The 21,160-nt window shown below is 38.5% G+C and overlaps 1 long non-coding RNA gene across 1 annotated transcript in view; it reads left to right on the top strand.

The window, feature by feature from the left end:
• LOC125098126 (uncharacterized) overlaps positions 1 to 21,160 on the top strand; it is a 280,918-nt gene that overhangs the window by 188,012 nt on the left and 71,746 nt on the right. Inside the window, exon 3 of the long non-coding RNA XR_007126726.1 lies at positions 9,384 to 9,481. This is a non-coding gene — a long non-coding RNA (uncharacterized LOC125098126). The remainder of the gene's footprint in view (positions 1 to 9,383; positions 9,482 to 21,160) is intronic.

Genomic DNA, 21,160 nt, shown 5'->3' with positions numbered 1-21,160 from the left:
TTCTTAAAATACAAATTCCTTGGCTCTACCCCCAGAAATTCTGATTCAGGGGCTCTAAAGTGTGGCCTCAGGATTTGTATGTTTTATAAGCTCCCAGCTGATCCAATGTTGTAGGTTTGAGAACTAAATTTGAGATGTATCTCTGCATAACAGTTTCAAAATGTTTTTGTAGAATGCTAAACCCTAACAGTTGACTGAAGGGTGCCACCCCCAAAATCCCTATGTTGAACCCTAACCCCAATGTGATTGTATTTGGAGATAGAGCTTTTAGCAGGTAACTAAGGTTAAATGAAGTCATAAGGTAGGGTCCTTATTCCAATAAGATTAGTGGCCTTATAAGAAGAGAAAGGGGTGTCCTCCACCCCTGCCTCCATGCACATGCTCTGTGAGCACACAGTGAAAAGGTATGCATCTCCGAGCTGGAAAAGAAGACCTCACCAGAACCAGACATTGCTGACACTCTAATTTCAGACTTCCAGCCTCAAGAAAACTGTGAGAAAATAAATGCCTGTTGTATAAGCCACCCAGTCTGTGGTATTTTGTTATCAGCGCAAGGAAACTAAGATGACTCTGAGCTCCCTGACTTTTTATAGTATTCACAAATGCATACAAATAGTCTCACGCACATAGTTGCATCCCTTTAAATAATATACCAGAAAGGATACCTGATCTAAGCTGGAAAGAAAAAATGAAGAGAAGGGTATTTTTAGAAGTATACAATTCAAACTCTATGTCTAAAGTCACTAAGATATGTGACTTTGAGCATGGACAGGAGGGCATTTCAAGTTGAGGGGGAACTGTGCACAAACTTGAATGAGAAATGTCATAGGATATGCAGGGGATGAGCTATTTTGCTTGGCTGGAGATGAGGAGGGAAGTATGTAAGGAAGAACATTCTTAGTTGAAAACAACAGAACATTTGGAACAAACTAGTTGAAGTAGTAAAGGGAAAGCATTGGCTCACATCACCAAAATATCTAGAGATGCGGCAGATTTCTAGTTAGAGTCACCAGTTGTTCTAGCCCTTCTGGAATGGAAGCCCCAGGCAGCCAGAAGTTTTCTATTTTAACGGCTGTCCTCCTGATACCTGGCGTACTGCCTGCATGAGGGTAGGTACTGAATAAATTCAAGGGAGCAAAATAAGTAAATGCCCTCAAAGACCTGGTTTCTTTCAGTGTCACTCTTTGCTCATGGTTTCTACTTTCTTAGTCTGACTTGCTTCACAGGCACAAAAATGGCTGCTATTGACGTCGCTGCTATTAACTACATCCTTTTTCACACCTGGGAGAGACAATCTGGTTCTTCTCTAAACCAGTTTCTTCTTCTTCCCAGGCACACAGGTAGTCTGCATTTCCCAGGTTCTCTAAAACTAGGCATGGCCATGCAGCAGAGTTCTGGACAGTAAATGAGATGTGAGCAGCAGTGATATTCACCACTTGCCCTCATGGGCTCCCAGACACACCCTCTGCACTCTTTCCCAGACCTCCTCTTGATGCCAGTGAAAGCTATCTATTGCAGTTGGCAGAGCTGTCATGTTTAAGGCCTTCTGTCTTTTGGGTTTTGATGTTGCATTGGCTTAACTTGTTCTTACAGCAGCTTACCTTACCTTACCTAATTAAAAAGCAAATAGAAATAGAGAAAAATAAGCCATTTTGTTTAAGGGTTCTCATTAGAAACACTGAGATTCACTCTCTTTAAATTGACTTAGTTCATGTGACATCCCTGAAACAGACATTAAGAGGGGAAGGGAATACACTGATTGACTAAGCCAAGGTCCCAGGGTCCAAACTTGGAATTGAGTTTTGGCATCAGTTTCCTTAGAACCACAGAGACACCCAAGTGGAAATCAGACTCTGTTGAGAAAGAGGAAGTAGAATTCAGAAAACAACTACCAATGCCCTTGATAAGCCAACAAGTTCCAAGTTAGGAAGGATTTTCCATTAAGGAATTTGTATGTTGTTTGGTGGCCAATTGGAGGCCATCAAAATATTTTAAGCAAAGGAATAACACTGTCAGATTTTTTCAACTGCAAAATGCTTTAGCATAGAGAAAATTATAGAGAACAATATAAGTAAGAATCACACACTCACTATCCTACTTAATCAAATGTCATACTTTGTCATGTTTGAATCAGATTTATTTAAATTAAGAAAACATTATTGATCTGGTTTAAACATACTGTGTGCTCTGCTTCTAACACATTTCCCTCTCCTCAAGGGTAACCATTTTCTGACTTTGATAGTTGTCATTCTCATGCATGATTTAATATTACTGCTGATTTTCTCTATACACATAAATGGTTATAGAATTTTTTTGTTTTTCAATTTTATATAAATGGTATCAAATGATTAAATTTTTTATCACTTGCTTTTTTTAACTTAGTCTTTTTTTAAGATTGCAATGCAGATCTTTCGATAATTCATTTTGACTGTAGTATTATTTTTCATTGTACAAATATGGCGTGGTTTATTTATACACTTCCCTACTGGTGAACCTTCACGTTTTTTCTATATTTTTGTCATTAAACATCATGCACATGTTCTGAACATTCATATGCATTTCTTCTTGTGCACATATGTGGGAGTTTCTTTAATGTATTCTGGGTTAAATTGCTGGGGAAAGGCTATGCAAGTTTTCGATTTCCCTAGATGTTAAACCAATTGATACATGCATGGTCAGTGTGAGAGTTCCTGTTGCCCTTCATTCACCAGATTCACATTTACATAGAATATGAATGATCTATGTGTTAGGTTGACTGATTAAAAAATCATTGCCATTATGGAACACTACACTGAGAACTAATGATGTACTGTATGGTGACTAACATAATATAATAAAATAAAATAAAAAAGAAAGAAAATCATTGCCAAAGTCAATGTGAGAGATCCTGAGATGATTATAATCATCCAGATTATGTCTGAGGTACATAGACATAACAGAGACACGACAAGAAAGGCAAGAAGTTAACATGTTTAGTAACAAAACTCATAGGATTTGGTAATGGTTTATGGAGACATGATAAAGGGGATGGAACCAAGACTCTTCAGTTTCTAACTTGAACATGAGGAGGAAGCTTATGTATAGGTAAGCTGATGATGAATGCTTTTTTTTTTTTAAATATTTTATTTATTTGACAGACAGATCACAAGTAGGCAGAGAGGCAGGCAGAGAAAGAGGGGGAAGCAGGCTCCCCCCTGAGCAGAGAGTCTGATGTGGGGCTCCATCCCAGGACTCTGAGATCATGACCTGAGTCGAAGGCAGAGGCTTTAACCCACTGAGCCACCCAGGTGCCCCGATGAATGCCTTTAGAACATGTTACCTTTGGAGGAATGGGAGGAAACCAAAAAGCATGATCTATCAGGCACTTGGATATTTAGGTCTGGGGACTGAGACTAGAACAAAATAGTACACACACACACACACACACACACACACACACACACACAATGTAGAGTTGTCAAACTAAGTGAAATTCAAAGAGTTGAGCTAGGGAAAGTCTGTAGACTCAGAAGACAAGTGAGGTGAGAAGATATCCCTGGGAAGCATTAGTATTTAAAGGAGAATAATATTTAAAGAATAGTATTTAAAGAAGAAATAGAAGGTTGTGGAGGCAACAAACTAAAGGAGGAACCAATATGTGTGATATCATGGCAGCCAGAGGAACAGAGTTTTAAGGAGTAAGTGGTCAACCACATTAAATGCTGCAAAGAAACCAAGAAGGTGAAAACTGAAAATTAAATATTGTTGCAGTCAGGCCATTGAACCCATATCAAAGATAGTTTCAGTGGAGTAGCATAGGAGTAAATGTTTGCAATTGTTTAAGGAATTAAAAAGAAGAAGAAGAGCAAAAGCAGATAGCTAGTTTTTACAAGTTTTTACAAGTAGCTAGTTTTTATGAGATAGATTGCAAGATGTTTATTTTTTAAATTTACATTGCAATAAATTAATTTAATTGGAATAAACATTGAAAGATTTTTTTTAATTTAAACTTAATTGAAAGATGTTTTTGGAAATCAATGTATGTGAAAGGAAGGAATGAACCTAGAAAACTTGACTTTAGAGTCAGTGTGTTTAATCACTATGTTATAGTCTTTCTATTCTTAGGGGGGAAAAAAGTCCATCTCATGCCTGAAAGTCAGATTCATCTAATCCTTCTGTACTATGTGGTCACTATTTTCATCCTTATAGCTGAAGTAAAGATTTAGGAGACCATAGGACATAAAAGAAAATGTTCTATCTCTCCCTCACCTTTGCTGTCTTTGATTTTCCCTATTACTTGTAGAACAAATGTTCAGAAAACTATGGGTTAAACATGTGCTTGAAAATGAAGCCCTATGATAATGCACTGTGAATCCCCATAATAGAAGAAGCAATGGCATTGACATAAGAGGTTCACTGTTAGGGATTAGGTGATTGAGCTCACTAAGCCTGATCACAAGTGACATAGCAATGATCATGGCATCTCTTCTTTATGATGGCATTTCCCTGAAGATTCAGGGAGACCCCACTGTATTAAAATCTTTAGCACAGCTCCTGACATATGACAGGGCTCACTATGTGACAGCTCTGGGCACTTCTGCCTAACAGTGTTTCTGGGGGAACAAAGGCAGCAGGTAGATGCCTGGATACTTACTGGGAAGAGCTGGGATGAAGCTGTCAAGGATGGAGATCTGGCAAAGATATCTTCCACCTGAAATAGATTTAACTTTCAGTCAACTTTCTTAGGAGTTAAGAAGTGAAAGTTGAACTTGACTATCAAGGAACATACCAGTTGTTAACTGGGCCCCAGGAGGAAGTCAGCAAGCTCCACCACATCTAACAACGCCTACTGTTGACAGCCCTTCCCCCAGGTCAGGCAGCTCTACACCTAGCTCTTCCGTGTTCCAACTGGTAGAGGATGAATGGACACCAAGAACAAGTTATTTCACTTCCTTTCCAGAGGAGGGAATGAAGGAATCAGCATGTACTGGGCATCTATTCTGTGCTATCTGCCTTACAGAAGTTGTGCAATTTTATTGTCCCCACTAGACAGATGAGAACACTAAAGCTCAATGGCTTGTTCAAGACACACATCTGGTTATTAAGGAGCCAGGATTCAGAGTCATGTCTACCTGATGCCCAAGTCCCTATTATTTCTATAACTACATCAATCTCTAGATAGTCTAGGTTTAAAAGCATGGATCCCATGTGAAAGGAGACTGGCTCTTGGAACTTAACCTTCTTAGCAAGCTTCCATCATCACTTGCTTTGCCTTCATCCTCTGTGCTACTTCAGCACTTATTGTTGGGCCCTTCTCTAGGAGTTTGCAATCTAGGAGGAGAAATGAACATGTGAGGAAAGAATTTAAATGTCATATAGTAAATGCAAAGCCAGAAGAATGCATTGGTGACTGTGGAGAACAGAGGACGAGGGGTAGGAGGAAACTCCTTGAGGAGAAAACTCAGAGTCCTAAAGTGTACATGAGAACTGGAAACAAAAAGAAAGGGGTAAGAAAATTCCAAAAAGAGGTAAGAGCGTGAGTAATGGCAAAGAGGCATAAAACAGCCTGGACATTTTAGTCTTTGGGCAAATCACAAACAAGCTTACACAGGCTTAATTACAAGGACTGCTTAAGATACAGATAGGAAAGTTTATATGGCATATTTTAAGACCTTTGTAGAATATTTAAGAACTGGGGTAGATGTTTCATTAAGCACTCCTCTCTTAGTGACAGAACCCACATCAAGTCAAACCTAATAAAATGTACTCACATCACACATTAACACATTTATTCAACAAGTATTTATTGAGCACCTACAATGTGCCAAGCACTCTCCTAGTCATCTAGTATCCCAGCATTAAAAATAAATAAATAAATAAATAAATAAATAAATAAATCACAAAAAAACAGCACTCTACTTGAAACGACCTTCTAGTATGAGCAGATAATAAAGGAAACAAGTAAATTACATATTATCCCAGAAGATATTGCATGGAAGGAAGTCAGAAGACCCAATGGAGGGATTACAATATTAATAGAGTGTGCATAAAGATCTCACTGGAAAATTCATGTTTGACCAAACACTTGAAGGATATGACAGAGTTGGTCAAGCTAAACTGAGGGAAGAACATTCCAGGAAGAGGTCCAAAACTGATTGTTACAAGGGTAACAACCAGTACAAAGGCCCTGAGGCAGATGTGTGGTTGGCATATGTAGAGTGACAAGGAGGCCAGTATGACTGGAGAAGACTGACCAGTGGAAAAAGTGGTAGGAAGTGAGACCAGGGAAACAGTAAGAAACAAGGGCTTCTTAAGTGAGTGGGAATTTAATTTTTCACTAAGACAAAAGAGAAGCTATGGGTGGTGGCGGAGGGAACAGGGAACTTTGAGGAGAGGATGATATAATTTAACTCAGGTTTAAATGGGATCATTTCAAGGCAAAAGTGGGAGCAGGAAGGGAAGGCACTGTTGAAGAATCCTGAAAAGGGGTGTGCAGGCTTGGACTTGGGAGTGAGCTGCAGAGGTGAAGTGGCCAAGCTCTGAGTATAAGAAAGGGTGGGCAGGAAAGAATGGTGTCAGGGATGAACCAATACTGGCCTGAGAAACTGGAAAGAAGACAGTAGAGTTCCATCTGCAGCTTCATTTTGCCTTTAAAAATATTTGAAAGAGGGGCGCCTGGGTGGCTCAGTGGGTTAAGCCGCTGCCTTCGGCTCAGGTCATGATCCCAGGTCCTGGGTTCAAGCCCCACATCGGGCTTTCTGCTCAGCAGGGAGCCTGCTTCCTCCTCTCTCTCTGCCTGCCTCTCTGCCTACTTGTGATTTCTCTCTGTCAAATAAATAAATAAAATCTTTAAAAAAAAAATAAAAATAAAAAAATAAAAATATTTGAAAGAATTATACTTTTGAGTTTCATTCATAATTTTTTCTATATGTTCTTGTGATCTAAACTATGTTTTAATATCAACAAAATTGAGTTGAGTTGAATTTACCTTGATATTATATATGATAGAAATTCTATTAACATCTATTAATTTTTTATTCTTCTTTTATTTTCTGTGTTTAGAACGCTATTTATTTTTTGGTTCTCAGCCACCAAAAAGCTTCTAGTGCTAATCATTGTTCTTATAAAGGATGATGCGTTAAACATCCCTGCTAACCCTCTTAGAGTCAGCAGTCAAGAGCAGAAAAACATAAAAAAACAAATGTATGTATTTTTAACTAATATGACTTAGATTCTAAGCCTCATATAAATTACTTTTCATAACACCCCTATGAGATATGTACTAATACTGCCTCTATTTTAAAGATGAGGAATCTGGAGAACACAGAGGTTGAGTGAACACTCCCAAGGTCAAAAAAAATATGTGCTCCTTAAGCTGGGATTTGAGTTTTGGAAACTGAGTTCCCGAGGTCACTGGGTTCTCTTAACAAGTTCAGTGGTTTACAGTCAAGAGTGGTATAATATCAGGAACCATTTGGAAATGGAGAGTGGGGGGTCTTAGCCCATTCTAATGACTGGAGCACTACCATTCTCTGTGAGGGGTAGAGAGGATAAACGTCTTTTGGCCAATAGAACCATTATGCCACGAGGAACTGTCCTTCCTGGAAAGACATTAGTGCTCCCCTCCTTTAGAAATACCAAAAGCTCAGCCATTTATTCACTTGTATTACCCATTTCTACCTTGCCAGTCAAATGTTTAGTGACAAAGAAGGCATTGGTGAGTTTTGTGAACCCTCCCGTCTCCTTCTGCTCTCTTTAATTTGCCTCATCACTACCTGAGCTGGCTGTCAGAGTCAAATCCTGTGACATTAGTTTTGGGGGATAGGCAAACTTTTCAGGCTATCCCGAAATTCTAGTTATTAGCTATTGGTCAGTATAATCAGAACATTGATTTGGATTTGATGATATTTCCATTTTGATTTCTCTTATAATAATACATATTCTACTTGTAAAATTAATTAATGTAATATCATTGGGAAAATTATGAATGAACATGGGGCATTAAGTCAGAGAAGGAGAGGTGGAAATATCTAGGATGGCTTGAAAATTTGCTTTGAGACAGGCAATCTCATAAACTCTGAAAAGGAGAGGCCACACAACCAGTAAAGGACAGAGTCTAAATCTAGTGTCAGAGGTGAGTCTACAGCCCATGCTTTGACAATGCACCAAGTTTCCTTTCAGTACTAGGAGTCAGAAAAACTGGCTTCTAATCCTAATTCTGCATTACCTGGCTAAGTGATGTTAATTGGGTCATATAAGTGCTCTTGAGCCTCGATATCAATATCTACAAATTAAAAGAAAAAAACAAACAGAATGCTAAAGCTTCTAATTTATCTTCCAATTGTTGCTTTTATAAGCTTTTTCAGGGTAAATGGTTATTTTATTTTAAGGAAACAAATTTTGTCCTTATGATGTTGCCGGATTTATTGCTCTTAACTCCTATAACTACTTCTCTTTGTTGAAGAGATTTGCTAGGCCAGACATAAGGGGTATGTAGCTTTGACATTTTGGCTAGGTCTAGCACATAGAATAGCACATAGGAACTACTAACAGTTCCCCTAGGTATCTGAGCCCACCGGGCTATGTGTCATACCATGCCAATTGCAGATAGGCAGGGATGAAATTTGACTTTCATGATTTGGTACCAGAGTTTGAGAAAGAGCAGGTTCATTAGAATCAAACAGGCCTGCGTTCATATCCCAACTCAGCCGTTCTCTGGGTATGTCGTCGCAGCCAAGCCTGAATTTAAATGTCACTTTCTCAGAGAGGCCTCATGGGGTCTCCCAAGTTAGCTTCATCCAGAACACTGGTTTTGCCCCATGAGAAAACTCATATTTAGCAGTATATAGTAGGCATTTAATCAATACTTGAGAATGAATGTTGAATGAGTGTTTGTCGGGTAAACAGTCACGTTTTGACTCCATTCCTATGAACTAGGCAAGAAGAAAACTTTATTCTCTTACAAAAAAGAAAGTCAAAATGCTTCACCTACAGCCATAGTGAACATGGTTACAATGTTACATAGTGTAATTATAGTCTGAAATGAGCTAGTTTGAAAGCAAATCTCAGATTCAAGTGAGGCTTTCTCTAGTTTAGAACCTGGAGTTAGAGGGAACCATGAGGAAGCTAATGTTTAACCAAGGGTCTGTGATGAGCCACATGCTGTGTGTAACAGGGTGATGCACATGGGATACTTGTTTAAAAATATGAAAGTGTGAATTTCCAAAGGAAGGAAACAGGGTCCTGAGAAAAGCAAGATTTGCTCTAACTGTTCACACACCGTAGTGGGCCTCCTTGCCTTCTTCTTCTGAGTGGGAACTTTTGAGGCCACTACTGTTAGAAGGAAAAAGTGTGTGATGCTTATCTGTGTTCAGAACTAGAAAATGCCCTCTTCCGCTCCCTAGGTTGGCCCTGTTGTTGTTCAGGTGCTGCCTGTGAACAGACACCCACAGAAGACGGAAAAGATGAATCCGCAGATCGCTGCGTACACATGCTCTTCTAGGTGAGTGGCAAACCAGTGTTTGCAGTGTTGGCTCGACCAATAAGTTACTATCCCATTTCAGGATGACCACACCTTTCTCAAAAGTGGCATGGGCAGGGCTGGGAGGAGCAGCACCAGGGAGATACGAAGAGGACAGCTGAGTTCCTGTCTAGCATTAAGAGTCAGAAGATCCAGATTACTGCCCAAGATCTATTGCTTGCTAGGATCCTCTATCAGCCTATTTTCTCACCTGCAAAATGGGTCACTGAACATCCACAATTTTGTGTATTCATCTTTTCATTCACTGAATATGCCTACAGCAAACACGTGTAATTTATATCAGAGACTATGCAAGACACTTGAATACATAGATCTGATTACTACAAACTGCTACAGTGAAGGATTCAACATCTAGTGAAGGAGAAAATTATGAAGCAAACAATGAATTTAACAAAACTTCAAAAATTCTTACTGAGATATAGGAAGAGTGTTATGTGATCACAGAGGAAAAAGAGAATATCTCATTCCGTCCAGGGGAGGGGAAGTTTTCAGTGAAGTGAAGATATTTGAATGTGTCTTAAAATATGTGTTAGAATGTGTCATATTAGTAGGTAGATAAATGTGTTCAAGGCAGAGAATGTCTTAAACCAGTGAGTCACAGAATGGCACAATGCCTAGCCTAGAGTAGCCACATTATTTATCTTATGAATGAATAAATGTATGAAAGAACGAATGAGCATTTGGAGAAGCATAAAAAATGAATTGTTGAGGTGCCTGGGTGGCTCAATTGTTTGAGCGTCCAACTCTTGATTTTGGCTCAGGTCATGATTTCAGGGTCACAAGATCCAGCCCTGATCGGGCTCTGTGCCCAGTGAGGAGTCTGCTTGGGACTCTTTCTCCCTCCCTTTCTGCCCCTCCTCTCTCTCTTTCTCTCTCTCTATCTCTCTCAAATAAGTAAATAAATCTTTTTTTAAATAATTGTTCCTGGATGGCCTGTATAAGATTTAGAGAAAATAGCAGAGTAGAGCAGAGATGTTTAAGATATGAGAAAGTTTGAGATAAACTTAAATATCCAAATAAATAGTTTTGACATTATTGTGTTTTTTTCCTAACCTAATTTTTCTAGCAATTGACTCAAACTCTTGTTTAAATCCCAAAGTGCTCTTTACACCTTTGAATATCCGCCATGTTTGAATTATGAACAATGATTTAGTTGGGGAAATTGATTGACACAACTGTAACTAATCAAGTAACAATTTCATAGTAAAGGGCTATAATTTTTAATTACAGTTTTGTCTATTAGTTATTCCTTACTACTTATTAAATATACATTTATCAATAACCCATTTATTATTATTTTTTTAATGTGTGTTAAGCACTTATTTACTCCCCAGGCATTGGGTTAGGACCTGGGCATTTAGTGATGAAAAAGCAATCATGCTTTCTGAATTTATGGATTTAGTTTATAGTCTGGTGGGTAGAGAAATGATATACAGATAAGAGTTCAAATCAGTAAATCAAATAGAGGTAAGTATTAGGAAAGAAAAGAACAGTGTGCTAGAAAAGAGAACAGTGGAAATTGATGACTGAATCTAAACTAATTGATTATACAGTATGGCAAACATTACCTCCTTTGGTAGCAGATGCTGCTTATTGCCTATGTATTGGCCATGGCCTTTTTTCATTGCTGAAGCATTCCTGTTTGTTCTGAAGAGACAGTATTCACAGCTCTAGTGGAATCACCGTGACTGATCTATGTTTTCCATAGTAAAACCACTCTTCTTTTCCAGATACCTACTTTTCAAGGGTGACCTGCCTTATAGTTCCTACCACTGATACATAGAAAATGTCTTCAGAGGAGCTTCTAAGAAAGATTCCACATCTTAAAAAGAAAAGAAAAAAAAGAAGAAGAAGAATAGAGAAAACCTGTTCTTTCACTTTGTTTCTTCACTGAAATCTTGGTAGGAAGTTGTCATGTTTAGAACTGCAGGAACCACAATGGTCTTAAGATGATCAAAAACCAACAGTCCGAGGATAAGTAGAAAACCTTTGGTCCTCAATGATGTGTTTTTCCTGCACTAATCTTAAAATTAAATACCTCCAGATATGCAGTCATACTGAAAAATTAGATAGCTTTTTGAATCTAAGAATGCAAGTGTTTTAATATTTGCAGTTGAAAGCCACAAAGTTATAGGCTCAAAAAACACAGGATTGTATCTATTTTTTTAATGGTTTTCCCAGTATCTTCCAAAGCACTTGGCACATAACTTAATAAACACCTGTTTAATGAGTGAATAAAGGATGGAAGGGATTAATGAAAATTGCATAGGCAGTAAAGGGTTATAGGAAAATCAATTTTGAGATAGTTTAACCTCAATCAATCAGGTCTTCACAAGATTAGATCAAGGAGTTACATAGGGCATTGGACACAACCCTACCAGAATAATTAACTCAGTCCTGAGTGGTAGGGGTTTGTTAATACAAGCGCAAGATCTTCCTCACCAAAATTGTTCCGGAGGCAGTATTTCTCTTGGATTAATTATAGGGTCAGAGAAATTAGGTTTTGTCCCCTCAACTTCTATATTTCACACTATATTTTCCTCACCTTCAAATTATAGATATATTATGTCTCTCTTCCTATTAACACTTATGGTTAATATTTTACAAGTCTTGGCTAGTGCAATAAGGCAAGAAAAATAAATAAAAGACACACAGATTAAAAATGAGGAAGAAAAACTGTCTTATTTAGAGATAATGTAATTGTGTAGAAAGCAAATCCAAAAGAATGTACAAACTATCAGACCTAATAATGGAGCAAAGTCATTGCCCACAGCAAAGTCATTGGCCATAGAGTTTTTATTCAAAAGTTAATTATAATTCTATGCACTAAGAATAGAAAATTGGAGACAATGTGAAAAATTTTGAATAGCATCAGAAAATATCAAATTATTAGGACTAACTCTAATCAAATTTTCCAAGATCTCCAGACTGAAAATTGGAAACCAATGCTAAGAGAAATTAAAGAAGACTTAAATATGTGGAGAGACTTACTGGGATTATGGTTTGGAAGACTTAGTATTTCTAAGATATAAATCTTCTCCAAAGTTATCTATGGATTCATTCCAATCCTGGTTAAAATCTCTGAATCTTTTTTTTTTTTTTTAATATGCAAGCTGTTCTAAAGTTTATACAGAATTGCAAAGAACTTAGAACAGCCAAAGAAATTTTGCAGAAGGAAATTGGAAGACTTAACTGTTAGGATTTGAGAAATTTTAGAAAGCTGCGATTACTAACAGAGTGTGTACTGGTTACAAGAATAGACAGACTAATGAACAGAAGAGCATTCACACAGACATAGTTACTTACTTATGACCAAAGTGCCAAGGCAATTCAGAGTAGAGAAAATGATGTCCTAAGTAAACTGTTGGGTAAGTAGGTGTTAAAAAACAAAACTTAACTATACCTAATTACCCCCCAAATTAATCATAGATGTAATGCACACAAAATGTGAAGGCAAAACTTCTAGGAAAAGAAAAAAGGTATGTTCATACTTTGGGGTACTAGAGATTTTTTAAACAGAACACAGGAAAGTGAAAAGGCAAGCCACAGTCTGGGATAAAGTTTTTATAATACTGTACCTTCTTATACCTGACAGAGGACTCATACCTAGAATACATTAAGAACCCTTAGAAATTAACAACAAAAGGACAAATACTCACTTTAAACATGAGAAAAAGTAGTTGTACAGGCATTTTACAATGATCATTTATCAGGAAAGTGCAAATCGAAACTACAGTGAGTTGCCACCCCATATTTATCAGAATCCCTTCAATTTTAAAAAGACAAACAATACCAAGTATTGGTAAGTTTGGGGAGTAACTGGAACTCTGTATATTGCTAGTTAGAGTGTGAATAAACAAAACTACTCTTAAGAAACTATTGGAACTATCGACTAGAGGAAAAGATTTGCCTACACTATAACCCAGAAACCCTATTCTTATATGTATACACAAAAGAAACGAAATATACTAAAGGGCATGTACAAAAATATTCATAGCCACCTTGATTCATAATAACCGAAAACTGGAAAACATTCAAACACCCATTACATGAAAATGAATCAATACATTACAGTCTAATCATATAATGGAACACTACTCCGCAATAAAAACAACTGCTGATGTATGCAAGAACATGGATTAAATTCACAACAGTTATGCAGAGTGAAATATGTCAGACGAAAAGAATACATACAATGTGATTACATTTATGTCAGGTTCAAGGTCAGGGAGACCAACTCTCTAGTGATAGAAGTCAGAATAGTGGTTATATCAGGAGATATAGTAGAGAAGAAACACAAGGCAATCTTTTAAAGTAATGGAAGGGGGCCTCAAATGGAGCACCTGTGTGGCTCAGTGGGTTAAAGCCTCTGCCTTCAGCTCAGGTCATGATCTCAGGGTCCTGGATCGAGTCCCATATCGGGCTCTTTGGTTGGCAGGGAGACTGCTTCCCCCTCTCTCTCTGCCTGCCTCTCTGCCTACTTGTGATCTCTCTCTCTCTCTCTCTCTGTCAAATAAATAAAAATAAATAAATAAATAAATAAATAAATAAATAAAAATAAAGTGATGGAGGAGCACCTGGGTGGCCCAATCAGTTGAGCATCCAACTCTTGATCTCATTTAAGGTCTTAATCTCAGGGTGGTGAGTTTGAGCCCCACATTGGGCTCCATGCTGGATCTGGAACCTACTTAAAAAACAAGTAAAATAAAGTGATGGTAATATTTTCTGCTATGATAAGAGTGGTGATTACAAAGGTGTGTACAGGAAAGCATATATTTAAGCAATTAGTAAACTGAATGCTTAAGATTTGAGCATTTTATGCACCTTATTCATGTATTTTATACTTCAATTTAAAATGTAAAAAATTTGTAAGTTATTATATGTCACATTTCCTAAAACTGCCTCCCCCTTTCTCTCCCTCAATCTCTCTTTCAATCTTGCTCTCTCTCCCACCCTGCCTCCCTCCTTCTATCCCTCCCTTTTATGGAAGGTAAGTCAAACCCCAGAGAAGTAAAGAAAATCCACATGGACAAATTTGGGTTTAAATAGGCTATTTTAACAGTCAAAATGAAGATGGCAAAATCAAGTTGAACTTGAATTGCCTGCCTTGGTTATCTGTAACAAAGGCTCACTAGATAATTGCCCCAAATCCCACTTCATTTTATGTTATGTACTTTACCGTTTTCTGGTTTGAATACTAAGGAGGAGTTTACAGCAGAAGACAAAAATAGCTTCCCAGTAGTAGTGGCCTTCACTCACCACGTTCAGGGGATACCAGAAAGATTATGGCATCGGTCCAGTTCATTCACAGGGAGAAGCGTGGACTCCAGGCTGATCACGTAGCCCTCTGGGTCTCTCTGAACCCTCGCTTGAAACATGAAGGGGTTAGACCATGTATTCTTAGATATTGTGTTTTGTTCTAATGAAAGATAAATAGTCTCTATTCTTCCGTGTAACTAATATTTACTCAGTGTCTGCTGTAAACGAGGTGTGTTGTATGAGGGATTCGAATATAGGAGTTTAGTTCTACCTTATTCAATCACCCTTATGACTTTACTTTGTATAAAAGGAAAAAAAAAAGAAAAAGAAAACAATATCAGTCATTTGATGCGAGGATTATCTCCCCACCACCTACCAGTAGGGTGGGATGGGACCTGAGGGTTCAACAGGCAATGGTAGCCATGATTTCCGGCTTCTTTTAGAGGAGAAAACAGCCCCAAAGGCATTGGACTGGTAGGTTTCTTAAGTGTTCAGCTGAGTATTTTGGGTCTTTCTACTTCCTTCCTCTCACAGAGAGTACAAAGGCAACACCAAAACAGAGTGTGTGTTCACCTGCGTGTGCACATGTGCATATGCACACATGTGTGTGTAAGGGCATTTACATGTATACTGAATGTGCATAGGTATGTATTTTATTTTGTAAGCATGTATGTTCATGTACGTGTGTTTTCTAATGGTTACATGTAATCATGTAGATATGTGTGATCTGTGTTTATATGTGTGAGTATGTGTGTAGGAGTGTGTGGGGGTGTGCAAAAATGCTGCCCCGGGCTTTATTTTATTCTAAAAGCTGAGTAATAACATTAAAAACATGAGTCAGAAAGGTGAAGGGTTAAGTGTTTACTGAATACAAAATTCATTCAGAAAACTGTGCTTTGTAACTGGTAAAAGGAAGTATTGACCAGTTTCTCGTAAAGTTACAATAGCCAGACTTGCAAAGGAAACCCCTCCTAGCTTGGAATTTTAGAGCGTTTCCTAGAGTTTGAAAGGTGTCCAATAAATGACCAGGCATTTAAACAAGAAGGGGATGGAGTGGGGAAACCTGGGGTTTAGAGCATGAACTCATCTTCCTTTCCATCCACTACCCCTTTCTCCATCTTTCATACATAATTTTAAGAGGAAACTAATGGATTTATACCTAATATCTTCTCCCTTATCTTTTGCCTTTTTTTTTCCATGCCCTATCTTCTAGTGTTCTCGTGGGGACCAGGGGATAGTACAGGAGAAACCCATAACCCTGAATTCCAGCTTCTCTTCCTTTCACTAAACAATCTCAGTTTCCTCATCTGTCAAGTGGGTATAATGATGGTATCAAAAGTGGTGGTTGTGCATTAGATGAGCATAAGCTTATAGCTTATAGTCTTTAAACTCTGTGGAAATAAGGAACATTCCTGGTTCATTCATCTTTGTCTTTCTTGTATTTAATACAGTGCTTGGTACATGATACATCCCTTAAAATATTTGTTAAATGATTGGATATATAAAAAAGGTGGCAATTTGGGGTGCCTGGGTGGCTCAGTGGGTTGAAGCCTCTGCCTTCGGCTCAGGTCATGATCCCGGGGTCCTGGGATCGAGCCCCGCATCGGGCTCTCTGCTCAGTGCAGAGCCTGCTTCTCTCTCTCTCTCTCTGCCTGCCTCTCTGCCTACTAGCGTTCTCTGTCAAATAAATAAATAAAATCTTTTAAAAAAAAGTGGCAATTTTTTAAATACACCATTAAGTGTTGTTATAAAGTAATTGGTGGTAGTGGTGAAAGAGAGGTACTAGGAGGGGACATCTTTAATTTGTATTCTATTGGTAATTCAAGAGAAGGGGGAAAGAAAGAAGGAGATTGTCTATGTGGGAGACAGAGGCTGGAGGCAGCAAGACAGACTGAGCCAGCTCATGCTCACAGAGATGGATCTCCTTTATTGCCTGCCCTCCCTGGCTCCAAGTCTTCCCTCAATCTGTACATTCAGATCTCTCACAAACACAAATCCCTTAATTGACCAACAGGGGGTGCTCCTCTAATGGGCTTGGCACTGAAGTTGATTGTTGTGATCTGACCAGCCCATCAGGTGGGGAAAATAGAGACTTCAGGCATATCCAGGTTCATATTCCTACTCCAGTATATGCATAGTCAGACTCTGGTACTTGTAGGATTTACTTATACAGGAAAAAAAAATACAATATCAGACACTTAGAATTTTGTTGAAATAAAATACACAGCAGAACATAGAACTAATGATTGAATACCACAGTGTTCCAGTGAGCCTTACCACAGGACAGAAGACTGGTGGCAATCCAGGTGAGTACCCAAAATATTCAGCATTCTTCCAGATGATTTAGCTAAATTTAGCAGAGTAAGCCGCACACATCCTCTTTCCCACCCCAAGCCCTACACTTTGGATTCCAACAGTCATTCACTATCTTGCTTGAACTATTTGCCATTATTACTGTACGGTTTTCTCCTTGTTTAGGCATCCATTTACAATTTCCTTAACTGACCTCATTTCATAAGCCTCAAATATGCTTTCCCCAATAAGTAGTTGCCAGGCTTGTTTAGGAGCTCAAGGCTCAGGGATACACGGGACAGAATCCTTTTGCTTCTGAAGCTTACCAATACAGTGACTGTTTTATTGTAACTGACAAGCTGCACCAAGTTCTTCCTCTGTTGTAAACACCAAGCAGAGGCTTTGAGGCTCTTTGTCTCATTTAGTTCCCACCACAGCTCTATGTGGTAGGTACTCTCATTAGACCTGTTTTCGAGATGAGGAACTAGAGGTAAAATGGTTCCATAACTTGTTTAGAACAGTCACGTTACTGATGAGAGATTCAAATTCAGTCTGACTCTTGAATTGCAAGTCACTTCTGTACTAGAAGAGAAATGAATGAAGTGGCCCAGGTCCATATAATGGCTACAGAAGTTCAGGGAGAATTTCCTGGTGCAGGATCATTCCCTCTGGGTCTTGAAAATAAATGGAAGCATGCAGTTAAGGAAGAGAAGTGAAGACATTCTAGGAGGAAGAGAGCATTTACTAAACATCTCAGAATTATAAAACTTCCTATTATACTCACATTGTGATGCCAAGGTCATTTGTGAAAGTCTTCCTCCTCCCAATGGAGTTGAGTGGTGGTGAAGGGACTTGGGTGGCAATGAAGTTAACAGAGTCTAATCTTTCTCAGTGAAACTTGAATGACCACCTTCTCAATGCCAAAGGGAAACTCAATCTTGGTGTATGCTTTGGATTTGAGAGCTGGGTTATTTAGATTGAAAAAGTGACTAAGTTGGATGATTGTGCTGATTACTCGTATCAGATCAGTGCTTCAAGGTCATAAAGCAAATTTTGTTGTGTGGCTCAGGTGTGACCTCAGAAACTGTGCTTAAAGTCAGTGCAACCTGTTTTCAGAAAGAGTAACAAATCTTCAGTGCTTAAGATGGAACAAAGGATAAGGATGTGTAAATTCCTGGGCAGTAATTAAAGGGTGGAAGGAAGATAGGTAGACTTTTCCAACTGTCCGCATTTAGCCAGAAACGTGATACCTTCACCAGCTTGTCATACCCTGTGGAATGGGATGGAAGATATGGTCTTCCTCTTCCCATTGCCACGGGATCTTGGGAAACAAATCCTAGGCATACAGAGCTATGGATGGGAAAGTCTCCCAGCAAACATATTTATTTGGAGGAAGACACTTTAAGCAATCCAACAAGAGGGATATTTAAGATATATTACCTTTTCCTTTTCTCCATGAAGGTTATCTAGTTGTCAACTTTCTCATTGGCTACATTCTGTACTTACAAAGGAATAATCTGCACATGAAAATTTGGGTTTTTTTTTTGTTGGTTTGTTTGTCTGTTTCATCTTTTTAAAGGAGATAGCCTGATGATTTGATATCCATAGCCATTGTAAAATGATTACCAAGATGAAGATAATTAACACATCCATCACTTCACAGAGTTTACATAGGTACCTCCTTTTTCTTTGGTAAGAATGCTTAAGACTCACTCTCACCAACTTTCCAGCATACCCATTATTAACTATAGTCACCATACTGTTTGGTAGATCCTCAGAACGTATTCTTCTTAGAACTAAAAATGCGCGCCCTTTGTCCCACATCACCCACATGACATTTTGAAAAAAGTCTCTGCCCACGAGGCATGGTGCATGAACTAGGCTGGGAAATTGTGGCAACAATGAAAGATATGTGGGTGTCCTCACCTCTGCTGTCTCAAAATGTTCAGCTCTCAGGTTGAATGTTTTCCCCCATGAAAACCCCATTAAAAACAGAAACCAGAACTATGAACTAAAAGAAAAAATATCTATTTGAATTTTTCTTCCGGTGAACTGCCTTTTTAGCTATTTTAGTACATTTTCTTGGGTGGCTGAAGCATAGCAAACAGAATTGTGTTCCTTTCCCACAGACATCGTATTTCTTCGAACAATACATGGAATGACACGCATTGCAGGGCATTTAACATGCAATGTCAAAGCCACTGGAGGGAACATGGGTTGAGGAGAGGGAAGAAGCAGGGGTACAATTCCACTTGGTGTTCTGTTTCTCAGAGGTCACCAGGTAGCATCAGATGATATGTGAGAGTTTCCTGGAAGAGAGAGAGTCTTTTCTCCCCATACTGACTGCCATCCCTACATCCCACTAATTCTGGATGTCAAGTGAGCAAGATCACCAGTGCTGAAGGCTGAGCAAATACTATGGCTACATCATAGAAATGCAGAGTTGAGAGCCAGACAGAAGGTCAAGAACCTATCTGAGTCAGCCCTTTGATGAATAACAGGTGACAGGTTATAATGCTGGTTTTGAAGACCAGGCAACTGGGGCCCACAGGTGTTTAGGCATCCTCTTCTCCTCCAAAAGGCAGTCCCTGTGGGAAATGATTCCATTATCACACAAACCTCCTCAATGTAAAATCAGCATTGTAGCCAAATCTATAGCTATGGAACACATGAGATTTTCCCTCTGCACACACACCTTTAAAGAATGTCCTCCAAATGTGGAACAGGTCATCCCCCCTGGGGATTCGCTGTGGGACTTCCTAATACTCAGAGCAATGTAAGCAAAACTGCCTCACTTTGCATAGCTGAATTCGGAACTGAGGAAGATCATATAGAATGTTCTGTTCTTTTTGGTTGCCAGATATTTTTAACTACTCTTTTTTTTTACATGTTATAAAAATAATACATGTCTATTAACGAAATTAAAAGATAAATATAACAGAGCTTCTTCAAAAACACAATGCTGTAATTATAAAAATCACTATTAACATTTCAGCATCCAGCAAGAGTCAGCAAACTCTCTAAGAACCAGAAGATAGATATTGAGGCATTGAGGAGTGATGGTCCTTATCACAACAACTCAATTCTGCCATCATAGCACAGAAGCAGCTCTAGACAATACATGCAGAATGAGTGTGTCTGGGTTTTGGTTATTTACAAAAACAGGGAGCAGAATAGATTTGGCCCATGGGACATAGTTTTCCAACACGTGACATATAAAATTTGGACATTTTATATGTATACCACATCATGGATACAACTGTGCATCCTGCTGTTTTCACTTGATGTATTATAACAACTTTCTCATGTTATTGAAACATCCTACTGAAGATGCACTAACCTGTGTACATTAATCATTTATGAATAAACAAAATTTGCATGACAGTAGATATTTAGATGTTTTACAGTTTTCTGCTGGTTTTATACACCTTGATAAACATCCATGTGTACATTGGATTTTTGTCTGGCTTTCAGGTTGTTTCCATAGGACAGATTTCTGGGAGTGGAATTTTTTAAATACTCTTTTAAAATATTGCCAATTTTTCTTTTATCTTAAAAGGCTTCAAAAACTTACTCCCAGAACTGTGTAAAATTGTTCATTTCTCCACAACAATTCCAACACTGAATATTACCACTTTGTAAATCATAGTTAATTTTCTAAAAGCCAGAATATTAAGTGAAGAACTGTACAAACATGGTACTCGGGTCACTAGCCCTTCTCATCCTTTATTCACACAGATGACTCTACTACCAGAAGGAAATGCTGAGATCAGGGGCCTCCCTCTTCCTCCTTTCCTGCACCCTTTAAATCTACCCCCCTCTTCTGCTCCAGGCAGAGGGGAGGGCAGAGAATGGAACCTATTATCTTTCTGAATGTTCCTTCCCTCTTCCTGGCCATCTCACATCTGGACTGAATACAAATCCCCTGGTTTCCTGTTTCCCCACTAAAGGTCCCAAATGTCAATTCCAAATTAACTCTTTTTGTGCTTTTTTCATTCTCTATCTCAATTCCAAACTTTATCTTTACTGATATTTTCTTATTGTCTCAAAATGGGTTGTAATGAGCTCTGCCTTTTTAAGATTCCCCCA

Source organism: Lutra lutra, chromosome 4 (genome assembly GCF_902655055.1).
Source record: "Lutra lutra chromosome 4, mLutLut1.2, whole genome shotgun sequence".
In the NCBI taxonomy this organism is placed as follows: domain Eukaryota; kingdom Metazoa; phylum Chordata; class Mammalia; order Carnivora; family Mustelidae; genus Lutra; species Lutra lutra.
The sequence above is the reverse complement of the archived record's forward strand: the minus strand, read 5'-3'. Positions and strand labels throughout refer to the sequence as shown.